The sequence below is a fragment of the Maniola hyperantus genome, chromosome 6 (genome assembly GCF_902806685.2).
Source record: "Maniola hyperantus chromosome 6, iAphHyp1.2, whole genome shotgun sequence".
Lineage (NCBI taxonomy): Eukaryota > Metazoa > Arthropoda > Insecta > Lepidoptera > Nymphalidae > Maniola > Maniola hyperantus.
The window spans coordinates 9,586,868-9,599,873 of record NC_048541.1 but is presented as its reverse complement, the minus strand read 5'-3'; the positions used below and the strand labels follow the sequence as shown (position 1 = coordinate 9,599,873).

Below are 13,006 nucleotides of genomic sequence, written 5' to 3'. Positions count from 1 at the left end.
CCTAAGGATATATTATAAGAACCGTTTTGTTAATGACTTAACAATAAACAAATGATATTATGGTTTTATTTAATTATTTTTGTTTTATTTTTACGACAATTGACAACGAAGCAAACGCCATCTATTGTGGCTCGAATGAACTCTGAACATCGACCCACGCGTAGTTCTGCACCTTGATGCTAGGTGGCACCAACATACTTTGAACAAAATAGATTTTAATTAAAAGCGAAACGCTAATTAGTAGTTCAAAATTTACAACGTCACAATACTTCCCCTCCTACGAAAAGGTTCAACAGGTTGAACCACGCTGCCCTCAGCGTCATCCAACAACTACTAACAATTTGCCTGAAACAAACAAAAAAACACAGAAGTTACGCGTGAACGCACATCTACTACTAACAAGGAAAATTGTCTAACAAAATAAATATACTGAAAACAGTGTAAGGTTTTATACATTATACTTAACTACACAACCCTAACTTCTAAAAAGAATATATACAAAAAAACTTCATGGTGTCTAAGACACTTGAGTGGAAACATCTTGGCATCATTCTTCAGCTGACTGATAGAATGCGTCTAGGCCTACGGTGGTTCACTCTTTTAAACTACCATCTTAATATTTGTTACTCAACAAATACGGAAAAACTGGTTGTGAACGGGTCCATCTGATATGGCAACCGTTCTCTATCCCATTCGGAAAAATAAAACCGAATCAAAATCGGAATATGAGAAAAAAAAAAAAAACGAAATAACTCTCCTAGAAAATAGATCTCGGAACAGAATCGGAAAAATAACAGAAATGATCCATTATCTAGAAGGAAAACGAAAACAAAACACAAAACCCCCCCTTTTCGTTATCCCCAAAGTACGATATTTGCATTTTTACTTTCTCAACCGGTTGGTCTACCACAAGCATTCCAATCATCACATATTCATCCCTACATACATCCACTACATTCCTCCTCAACTGAACCATGGTAATGTAACTGTTAACTCAGAACATCACTACACTCATTCAAATTCCTAATTGAATATTGATAACTTAAATATTCAAACAGTTTAGACCAAACTAAGTAATGGCAAATATCTACTTCTTAATATCCTTAATATGCCAAGTGCCTATTGGGTGGTTGTCAGCTACTCTAACTAGTTCATAAACCAAAGGTGACAAAACCTTGACAACCCTGCACTTTTCATACTTAGGTGCCAGCTTAGCTGCGAAAAAATTTGTAGCGTCGCTTTGTGGATAGGTCTTTTTCCACACTATATCCCCAACAGAATAGCTTGCAGACCTACGCCTTAAGTTGTAATGCGTTGCATACTCTGCATGAGCCTGAAACAAATTTCTCCTAACCTGACCAAATATGTCCTCCAAATTTCCAAACTTTCCTGCGTATTCCTCCCTTGGAATTCCGGCCTCGTACTCCTTATCCGTGTCCTTATAGAAGGAACCATTTAAGACCGGTTCTCTAGCGTGGACAAGGAAGAACGGGGAGAATCCAGTGGATTCATTAACCGCACTGTTTATGGCGAACTGGACCTTGTACAGGTTTTCGTCCCAGGACCTGTGGTTATCTTTCACAAAAGCGGCTACAGCAGTCATAACAACCTTATTGTACCTCTCAACAAGGTTAACTTGCGGAGTGTACAGTGGTGTGTAGTGTAATTTCGGAATATTATAACGCTTAATGAGATTACGGAATTCAGATCCTGTAAATTGGGACCCATTGTCCACAATCACAGTCTCTGGAACACTATGGTTCAAAAATACAAAATTCTCTAGCGCTTTAACAACAGCGGCACCTGTGGCACGCCGTAACGGAAACAACATTGTATATTTCGAAAAACAACACGTCACCACAAAAAGAAATGTAAATCCTGATTTAGACCTAGGCAAAGGTCCGACTAAATCAGCCGAAATGACCTGAAAAGGTCTCTCGCAGACTTTAGGCTTCCCAAGCAGACCTGGAGTGGCTGATGTCGTGTGTTTATACGCAGAGCAAGTATCACAATTCTTAACGTACTCAACCACGTCCTTATACATACCACGCCAAAAATATCTGAGGGATAATCTGCGATGAGTTTTGAACACACCAAAATGACCTGCCGTTGCATCTGCATGGTTTTGTTGCATAATTCTAAGGATGTCGTTCTTGTGGACTACCTCTTTCCAGTCGAACTCACTGAGAAGCTGGTATTTACATTTACTGTAACGATATAGTTTATCGTTCAAAATACTAAAATTCGGAAAATTTGCTGGATTGATTTTACAGCCATTAAATGTTTTGTCATACCAGTCATCTACCAAAACTTGTTGACTAGAGTTATCATTACGATCACCAACTACATCTACGTGTATGAGTCTCGACAAGGTATCCGGAACTACATTATCACAACCCTTCCTATGTTCGATAACAAAATTATACTGTGATAATCTACAACCCCATCTGGCGAGTCGTCCTGAGGGATTTTCTAAATTTAAGAACCACTTTAGGGATGCATGGTCTGTGATAATTGTGACTGGCTTGGAACCAAAATAAGCCTGAAATTTCTCCACTGCAAAAATCACAGCTAGAGCCTCGCGTTCCGTCGCGCTGTAATTCCTTTCGTTTTTATTTAGGCTCCTACTGACATACGCAATGGGATGATCGCAACCATCGGTTTCTTGCGTTAGCATACCGCCAACACCATATGCAGAAGCATCACAATGTATTTTGAATGGTTTTTCAAAATTCGGTACCGCAAGAACAGGTGCGGTTACCAACGCATTCTTCAATGTATTAAATGCTACCTCTGCCTGTTCACTCCACTCAAATTTAGGTGCGTTCTTTCCTTTACTCGTTAGTCTATTGAGTGGTGCAGCGATGGTTGAAAAATTCCTAATAAAGCGCCTGTACCAAGAACAAGTGCCTAGGAAAATCTTTACCTCCTGTGCAGTTTTTGGGGTCGGAAAGTTCAAAACTGCGGCAACTTTTCCAGGATCTGTGCGTAAACCAAATTCATCCACTATATACCCTAAATATTTCAAAGAGTTTCGAAAAAAATTACATTTATCAAAATTTATGGATAGTTGAGCCATTTTTAGTTTATCCAGAACTCTGTTTAATAAAATTAAATGGGTTTCAAAATCAGCAGAACAAATAACAATATCATCTATATAACAAAATACTATTCCATTTTCAATATCACTACAAAATTTTTGATTAAATAACTGGTCCATTAACCTCTGCTGTCGTGCTGGTGCACCGCATAGGCCAAACGGCATGACTTTAAATTTGAATAACCCTCTACCAGGAACTGTAAAACTGGTTTTTTCCTGAGAGTCGTTAGCTAATGGAATTTGCCAGAAACTTGAACTTAAATCAATCGATGATAAAAACCTTGCCTCTTTCAAGCTATCTAGAATTTGTGGAATGTACGGTATTGAGTATGAATCCCCCTTTGTCACTGAATTTAATTTCCTGCAATCTAGGCAAAATCTCCAGTCTCCATTTGCCTTTTTCACTAAAATTGCTGGGTTATTCCAAGGGCTTTCACTCGGAGTAACTACGTCCATTTCCAGCATCCTATCTAACTCTTTACTTAAAGCTTCCTTCTTTTCGGGAGAAAGTGGATATTGTTTTATTTTTATTGGCAAGGCATCACCGGTGTCAATAACATGTTCAATTAATTTTGTTCTACCCAATCCAATTTTCGCTGAAGAAATATCTAAAAATTTATTTACTACAGATTGGGCTAATTCTTTCTGTTGAGATGATAAGTTTTCAAAAGAAGTGATGGTATGAATTTGTTCATTATCAATCGCACAAATATTGTAAAATTGAGAAGGTGCCTTAATTAATTCTAAATTATCAAAAATGCCAGGGGCTAACTGAAATGTTTTCCAAAAGTCACAGCCAAAAATAACATCCGCTATTATAGAGGGTACTACAAAAAATTTTATTATGTGAGTTACGGAATTATAAGTAATCGGAATAAACATATAACCCATGCAATCAAGTTTGTCTCCATTTGCCACTGAAAATGTGGTATCAATACTGCTATGCAATTTATAACCGAATCTCAAAAAAACCTTGTGCGCCTGGTTACCCAAAATTGACGCGCAAGCACCGGAATCTAGTAAACCTGTAATCTCAAAACCGTCAACAAAAACCTTTAAATGTGGCCTAAAGTCTCGTTTATCCACTGAATACAGAACTGTGTCAGGTAAAAGGGATGTTTTGTTGTTAATGACCAAGTTATTTACTTGTGTCTCTGCACAGTTCTTACTAATTAGTTTTTTGAATTTTTGTCCGGAGCGGGTTTACTAATCGCCTTTTTACTACAACTTGGACATGTCTTTACTGTAAAGTTCTGACGTCCACACGAAAAACATCTAATAAATTTCGGAACTGTCCTGCAAAATTTAAAGGAATGGTTACCCTTGCCGCACTTGTAACATAGTTGTTTATTTGTTTTCGTAAAATCAGTGCCTTTACTTGTATCAACCTTAGGTGCAGGTGTGACTGAAAGTGTGTTTATCTGTTTTGTCACTTGTTTGTAAGCAAACTCTGAACTTAAAGTTGCCTTACTGTTAGTAGGCTCAGAAAATAAGGCGGAACGCTGCCTCGCAGCCTCTAGTTTGCGACACTTTTCCTTCAACATTGCGACAGACTTAATGTCAACAAGAGCTAATTGTTCTGAGTAAAAAGGGCGAATATTATGTAATAAAATTTGTAACTTTTGTTCTTCGGAAAGTGGTGTTGACAACCTTGAAAACATGCAAAACATTATAGCGAAATAGATAGACACAGGTTCTTCAGAGCCTTGTGTTCTTGCTCGAATTTCACCTAGCAACCTGTAGTCATAATCTACTGCATCAAATTCCTCTAAAAATAAAGTTTTCAATTCTGACCAAGACGAAACTTGACATTTGTTGCCTCTGTACCATAACAATGCTCGGCCTGTAAAAAGATGAAATGCAGAAACAAATAATTTTCCATCTGAAACGCCATAAGATCTTTTATATTCCTCAACGCGTTCGATGAAACTGCGCGGATCACCCTGTCCGTTGAAATGTAACTTCCACTTGGCAACATTTTTATCACCAGTGCAGTCAACGGCGGTACTCTCGGAATCCAGTGATTCGTCGTGAGACGACTCATTGTCAGCATCTAATCTGGAAATCAAACTCTGCAACTTTGTATGTAATTCACTCTTCCTACTTATTAAGCTGAGTTCGGAACACTGTATTCTCAAAATTCTAAAGTACAAATGTGAAGCTAAAGCTTTAGACCTACAGAGGGCATGTCTATCTTTAGTGTCAGAACACTTTTTTAATAAATCTTCTAAGTCTTGAAGTTTTTTAGTAATAACCCCTAACTCACTTTCAGAAGTGAAATCCGTCTCTAAAATTGATTCAGAAGGAATTTCCTGAATTAATTGTTTTAACTGTTTCTTTAAACCTAGCACTGTAGGTGCTGGAGTTTCGGAACGAATGGATACCTCATAACACAATTCGTCCTTCAAAAGTGAATGAAACTGGGCAAAAGTCTGTTCCATTGTGTTAAGTCAAAACACATTTAACAAAATATCGAGCTTGTGTAACTGTCTATGTTTAGCCTTATACAAATTGGTTAAACACAAACACAAAAGAAGTTATTTAAACTATTAAATATACACAAGCAAAATACACAACAAAAACAATATTCTTAAGTCTATCCTAACCTATTTTATCAATTATGTTCCTATTCCAAAATATTGTTAATAATACAAGCACATATTATTACTATAGTAAACAAAATATAACAAAATAAAACTTCCCAAAATTGAATAAATGATTGTAAGGTGCAGTATCACCTTTATGAGTACACAGTGTGTTACAACCTTTACAATTACAAAAGTAAACAGGCAACAAAGTTGCAATGAACTCTGACTAGCATATTATCTTTCAAAAAAAAAACAAAGAGATTGTGCAATGGTTTGATGGCTGTTACTTTACACTTTTAACACATAACCTAAAATACAACAAAATCTGTTTCTAAATGTCACTTTAAACTACCAGCATTCAATTAAACTTAACATGTTTTGTGTGTGAAGTAGCTTTTATCATAACCTTAACACAGCTCTAAACAAAATTTCAACAAAATAATGAAGTATCAAGTCACTGACAAAAAAAAAAATTGTTCATAACTTCATACTTGAACTTAATGTAATCTCTGAATATAGTTTATATATTTAGTTTCACAAGTTGTAACTCTTAGTATTTATAAATGTATGTGTGTAACTAGTTAACAGCACATAGCGTTTTAAAACTTTAATTATACTAAGTTACCGGAATTTTCAAACATAAGATGTACTTACTATTGAAAGCAATACCCAACAACAACTCAGTTAAGCAATGTTTATTACTAAACTGAAGGCAAACATTCACTTATACACCTCCAAGGTAAGTCAAATAACATAATTGAACGGCATAAGCACCATTTATAATGTGTTAATTAAATAAGAAAAAAAAACCAATGTTGGACTATACTCAGAAAATTACTTAAACTATCAAACAAAATTTCTAACTATTAGTTATTATTTAGTTAGTTAACCATAAAAAAACAGCTTAGTGCTCTTTGCAATGTGTCACTACTTAGAAAATTGTACAATCAGCGGAGTACATTTCATAAAATTCACAAAATTTCTCAAAATATACTGAAATAACTATATAAAAAAACGTTCGGGCGCCATTTGCAAGGGTGATAAATTGGGCGGAATAGAAATATACCCGGATACGGAATAATCTACCACCTTACAAAGATTAGAGGAAAAAAAATAATAATTTACTTTATTGATCTATCTACCTAGTAAAGAATAGAAGCTAGCCGTCGACTCCCTTGTAATGCATATGAGGTGTTATAAATGAAATTTGCTAGATGTTAGGCAAAATTGTTTTTAATGTAACTTTTACCGGGGTCGCTTAATACAGAATGAGGACTAATAATGCTTAGTTATTCTAGCTTAATGCCAAGACTTAATTTAGATACATTAGAATGACTTAGGTAGATAGTACATAAGATCTATGTTTTAAATTTAAGATGCCATTGGCATGGAATAGACAATGACACAGTAAAATTCATAAAATTGTTTCAAAATAAAAGCTCAGTAGTAAAGACAGGGTTCTTACTGTACACATACACTAAGAAGGTTCACTAAACTGTTGCAGGATACAAACATTGCTTACTTGTAGGTGCGAAGACTGCAAGGTAGCTGGACGGCATCGGCCAAGATCCAAAACTCAATTTATTTGATTCTTCACACCCGAAATGTTTCATTACAAGGATTTTCACCAAGTCTTATCCATAGAAATTAAGTTGCCAACGTGAATGTGCAAAAGAAATAAATACGAAAACCGAAAACTAAACGTAAAACGTAAACGTAAAATTAAAAACGTAAATACGAAAACCCTATTGAACTCCTGGCCACCAATGGTTTTCAGAAGTCCACCCACAACCCATTATCCTCATTTATTTGGGAAGATAAAATAACTGGAACATAACTGATGAAACATTGAAAATACGTTAGGATGACTAAAATTTATGACTATTGTATTTTTCCAGGCGAAGCCATGGACGAAAAGAAGTGAGATTTTCCTGGAACGAAAAAAATTCGTCTTCACATGTTGACTCCAGGAAAATTCTAAATCTCACCAATCGGTGTTGCCTGACGCAACCCGAGTGTGGTCGCTCTCATTTAGTTTGATCATGAAGCCAATTCATTTTTGAATATTTGCGGAACCTAAGGATATATTATAAGAACCGTTTTGTTAATGACTTAACAATAAACAAATGATATTATGGTTTTATTTAATTATTTTTGTTTTATTTTTACGACAATTGACAACGAAGCAAACGCCATCTATTGTGGCTCGAATGAACTCTGAACATCGACCCACGCGTAGTTCTGCACCTTGATGCTAGGTGGCACCAACATACTTTGAACAAAATAGATTTTAATTAAAAGCGAAACGCTAATTAGTAGTTCAAAATTTACAACGTCACAGTGGTGAAACCCTTAATCATCATCATCATCATCATCGACCGATAGACGACCACTGCTGGACATAGGTCTCTTGTAGGGACTTCCACGCGCCACGGTCTTGCGATGCCTGAATCCAGTGGCTCCCTGCGACTCGTCTGATGTCGTCCGTCCACCTAGTGGGGGTCTTCCAACACAGCGTCTTCTGGTCCGAGGTCGCCATTCCAGCACCTTGATACGCGAGTCTAATGCGAACTTGACCAGTTTTCAAAATATTATATTAATATTATAATATTATATAATAATATTATTTAATAGAATAGAGCCTGTTTTCTTCTTATTTAATTTGCCTCCCAGACGTTAGGACAGTTCATAAGCATTTTCATAGCCAACTTAGTAATTTTGTCAATGTATTTAAGTAATCTTAATTCTATTGCAGCTATTTGAAAATATGGGAAACACTAAAAAACGAAGCAGGAGAAAACGTGCGTTGATAGATCAGTCAGTCAGTCAGTAGATTAAAGCCATAATTATATGAAACCTAACAGGATGAATAGGTATACCTACCAAATCATATTTTTTGTAACAAAAAAATGTGTAGTTTTATACGTATTTCTTTTTTTTTCATTGTCTCTAGAAACGGAGGACATGATTTAGGATAAACGAGTATTAGTATTTTTTGTTACATAATTTATTTTTATATTGATGTTTTTAATACCAAAATTTTGTATTTTGTTCCTACAGTTTTTGACGTTATAAGTTTTTTTTTTTTTATTAGTTATGTTTTTTTTTTTTTAATACAATAAAACTTAAAGCTAGCCTTATCTAATTACTATATAAATCATGACCGCGTGGAATGGTGCCAAGAATACTGGCTGCATTTCCGCGCTGGACAGCTAGGCTGATCCGCTGCGCAAAAAATGAGCCAGCCCTTCTGTCACCAGTTGAGGCTATTAATCGCGGTGAAATGTCTCGTAAAAAATTTTTAGCACTAAGACTCCATGGCCCCAGGGTCTCCACGGCAAACGGCACAAAAATGTAACTCTCTATAAGAGAGGCATACTTGCGCCGCTTGCCGTTTTCAGCTGTTTCTGCTGCGGCTCCCGGTCTTGATGCTGTCTTCCTGATATGACACGGGGCCAATGTGTCAACGCAAGTTGCGTCCCACATTAGCGCCCGTCCCCGTTCCCAGGGAACCAGCGTCAATCCATCAGGTCTCTTGCCATCATCCCGACTAATCCCTGCCGGCTCAATGAGCGCAGGAATATTTATGGTGGCAAGAGCTCTTTTAATTGTATCGTTAAGAGAGCCATGCCTAAACAGCCTACCGGAGCTCCTTTGGCAAGAGAGTCCGTGGATTCCAAATTTATCAACCTCTTTTCCACACGGACATCTGTGCTGATGGCACAGTGGTGTTCCCAATCTGAGACCTAGAGCCACACGAAAACTTTCGTTATCTAAAAGTGTGCCGAGATTTTTTGATGGCAAGGCATGCAGCCAATACCCAGATTCCTTTTCGGATAATGCTAGAAGCCTGGCACGATCTCTGTCACTTGTAAGATTTTGAACCAAATTCGTATGTGTCAGTTGAAGTTATAAGTTGTAAGTTTTTTTAAGTTACTATGTTGTGTTGTTGAATTACATATTACCTTTATAATTAACGATATTTTTGTTTTATAATCTTATTTAAAGATAGTATTTTGTCTTCGAAACAAGTACCTAGGTACTTAAAACATTTTTCGAACACAACATTATTTGAAAATTCAATAAAAGTTTATTTGTTTAATCTGTATTTTTTTTTGGCCCAGCCCTGGTGTTAACCATATTTTTGTATGGAATGCTTATGGTACCACCTACAACTTTGCCTATTCGCTGTGAATAAAAAAATATCACTTTAATAGCAATAATTTGACTGCCGGGGACAAGCGCGGTATCTCATACATATGGGAAAAAAGTATTGAAAAGATCAACATTTTATTTATTGAGATATCCTTCTAGGCAAAGTTGAGTCTTTCACCTACATCTTTGCCTATGACTTTGAGTGCTTGTAATTTGTAAAAACTGCATAATTTAAAAAGATTTGGGTCTTATCTGGCAAGGTATAAGATCTATTTTTCTTCTAAAACTCATTAATAGCAATAAAAATAAATAGGTTCAGAGACACAAACCAAAAACGGCAAAATCCAGGCAAAGTTGCAGCATTTTACGGTAGTCTTTTAAAATCACCATTGATTGATTAATTAATTCACGATTATGTATACCTCAATCTTAGTAAGTTTTTAAGAATAAGAAGTACATAAAAAATACGTTCACCGAGTTTGCAAAAAAGTTCGTTATGAATACTGTTCATACATTTATTTACTGTTTACACATATTTTTTTTTAACGTAAACTCTGTAAACGCGTTTCGTTTAAATAGCAACTTATTGTCGAAAGCACGGTTGTTGCTGATGCCAATATTTTAACATCGATTATTAGAAGTTCACACCCGCGGATACGGATGTTCCGCATTTGCAAATGCGGATGCGAATGTCCATAACACCCATGTTGGGTACCATTGTACATTTTTTGATTGGTCGAACGAAGATATCAACTAGCAAATACGCCCGAGGCACGCACCACTCTGGCCCCGCCCACTTTCCTTGCAGATCGTTACTTGTTACAAATATGAATCCGCATCCGTAAAAGCTTCGCATTAATGGATGCGGATGAGTATGTCTGAATTAATGCTAATGTACCGCATTTGCGGATGTGGATATCCGTAACACCCCTGGTCAAAACATATGTTTAGGGATATTGCCTATGCCAAAATAAATTATTTCTTAGTGATTATATTTTACTAGTTAACTATTATTACTTCAAAGTTTAATACCCATTTTCAATGATATATCTACTAAAAAAGAAGTAAAATGTTAATAAATGAATGTAAAACTTTTGATGAAGAGTTGCTGATTTTATTAGTTGGCAACATCCCTAATAATATGTACTTATACTGAGTACAGTGCGACAAGGCTCTCTTGGCACTTGAATGACATTGACAGGGGGACGCTGTTAGAGAACAAAGGCTTAGAATATTCAAACAAGAACAAAGGGGACACTTTACGGCAACGTTAGATCCGATTTTCACCATGCGCCAAGATAGCCTTGTCGCACTGTAAACGGATATAGAACCATGATGTAACAGCACAGGAATACACATTAGGTATACAAGAATAAACAAAAGCTAAACACATTTAGGTTTGATAAGCACATTCGCACACTAACCACAAAAAGCGAGCACTGATAACTTCTGACAGATTTATTCACTTTATAACTTTGATAAAACTGTTCCATCCATAGAGATAGATCCTATTCACCGAGTTAACAATTATCCATACCTACTGATATACATGTGATAGAGTGTCTATCTATCTGTCTGTTACATTTCCTTTTTACGACCCATCCACTTATCCGATTTTGAAGAAATTTGGTAAAGAGATAGCTTGCATCCCAGGGTACATAGGCTATTTTCAAGTATATAGTACATCATCTAGTAATATATAAATGCTCTATAAATTCGAGTATTAAACCAGATATAAAATCGAAATTTATATACATTTTATATTTTCCAAGCACGAGTTCAAACTATTAGGCCACTATTACACCTGTAAGTTGCTTCTGTAACATTTACGTAAGTAAACTTATAAGTGCATTTACACTTAAAATTAAATTACAGTATATTATAATACTTGCATAAGACATCGTGAGGTTAACTTGCGTAAGTACTTACAAACTCATTTACACTAGTTATCAAAATGCCGTTTTACCGTCAAGTCAAAGCTGCTGTTGCCGCTTATATCATTTAAAGACGAAAGCAAAGAACGTGTTGGGTAAAAAATTTGATAAAAAACGGAATATCACAAGCCTTTGAAATTAAAAACGGAGGAGCACAATCAATTAATTAATTTTATTAGAATGACTGCCACTGATTTCGATTTTTTGTTAGAGCAAGTTGCACCAATCAATACAAAGAAAGATACATCAATCCAACCAGTTTTTTATTTGTTTAGGCATTATTTTCAAGTTCCTTAGTTTTGTAAGTTCTCAACTTATCGGTTCAGTTCGATTCAGTTCTGAGCAAATTCGAACACGTTTAGACATGTTATTTTTGTTACAAATTACGTAAGTTGTAACAAATTACGCTAAACTGCTAACAAGAGTGTTTAAACTAGTAAATTTGCTATAAGTTAATCACGGGAGCAAAACTTACAGGTGTAATCGCCTCCTTAGAGTAGGTACTTACGTCTAACCTAAGGACTACGTCCAACGAAATATTAATCTTATTGAAATAGTTTATGTAAATTAATAAAAACTATAATATATCATTGGTTCGATGGTTTGACCGCCATCCCTTCGCCGTCCTACTACAGGGGAGATCAACCCTCTCGCCTCTTAGACGATAATCTATCGCGGATAGCGGATTGCCAGACTTAACATACCTTTGAGTACCTACATTATGGAGAACGCTCAGGCTGCAGGTTTTCCTTCACCGTTAAAGCAAGTGATATTTACTCATTTCTACTCCAAACTACTAAGTTAAGTTGGTAAGATATTTCGTTAATAGTATAATATTTTAATATTAAACGTATTGTCAGTACGCTAAAGCTAAACTATTTGTTATCTCTGTGTGCGTCAAAACATGCAAGTGACCACTAATGGATACTATGAAAATCTATCTGTTATATTTTTGTCCAAAGACAATTTTATGTAACGAGATATATAATAAAGAGTCACTGTCACAGATTACTAACAAGTTACATTACAAGGTGCACCCGTGTGTTACGGCTTTAAGAAGATTGTGCATACTTTTAACCAACTTCCAAAAAGGACGTGGTTTCAATTCGGTCTGTTTTTATATTTTCACTAACAGCTTTTGAGCTACCAACATATTTTTACTCTACAAACAACATTTATGTATAGACAGTTTTACTAATAGAGCTATCAATCAAATGAATAAGATTAAT

General features: G+C 35.7%; 1 protein-coding gene across 2 annotated transcripts in view; it reads right to left on the bottom strand.

Annotated features, from left to right (window-relative positions):
- Positions 1-13,006, bottom strand: part of pns (DENN domain containing pinstripe) — a 38,399-nt gene that overhangs the window by 14,940 nt on the left and 10,453 nt on the right. The gene's annotated exons all lie outside the window — the stretch shown is intronic.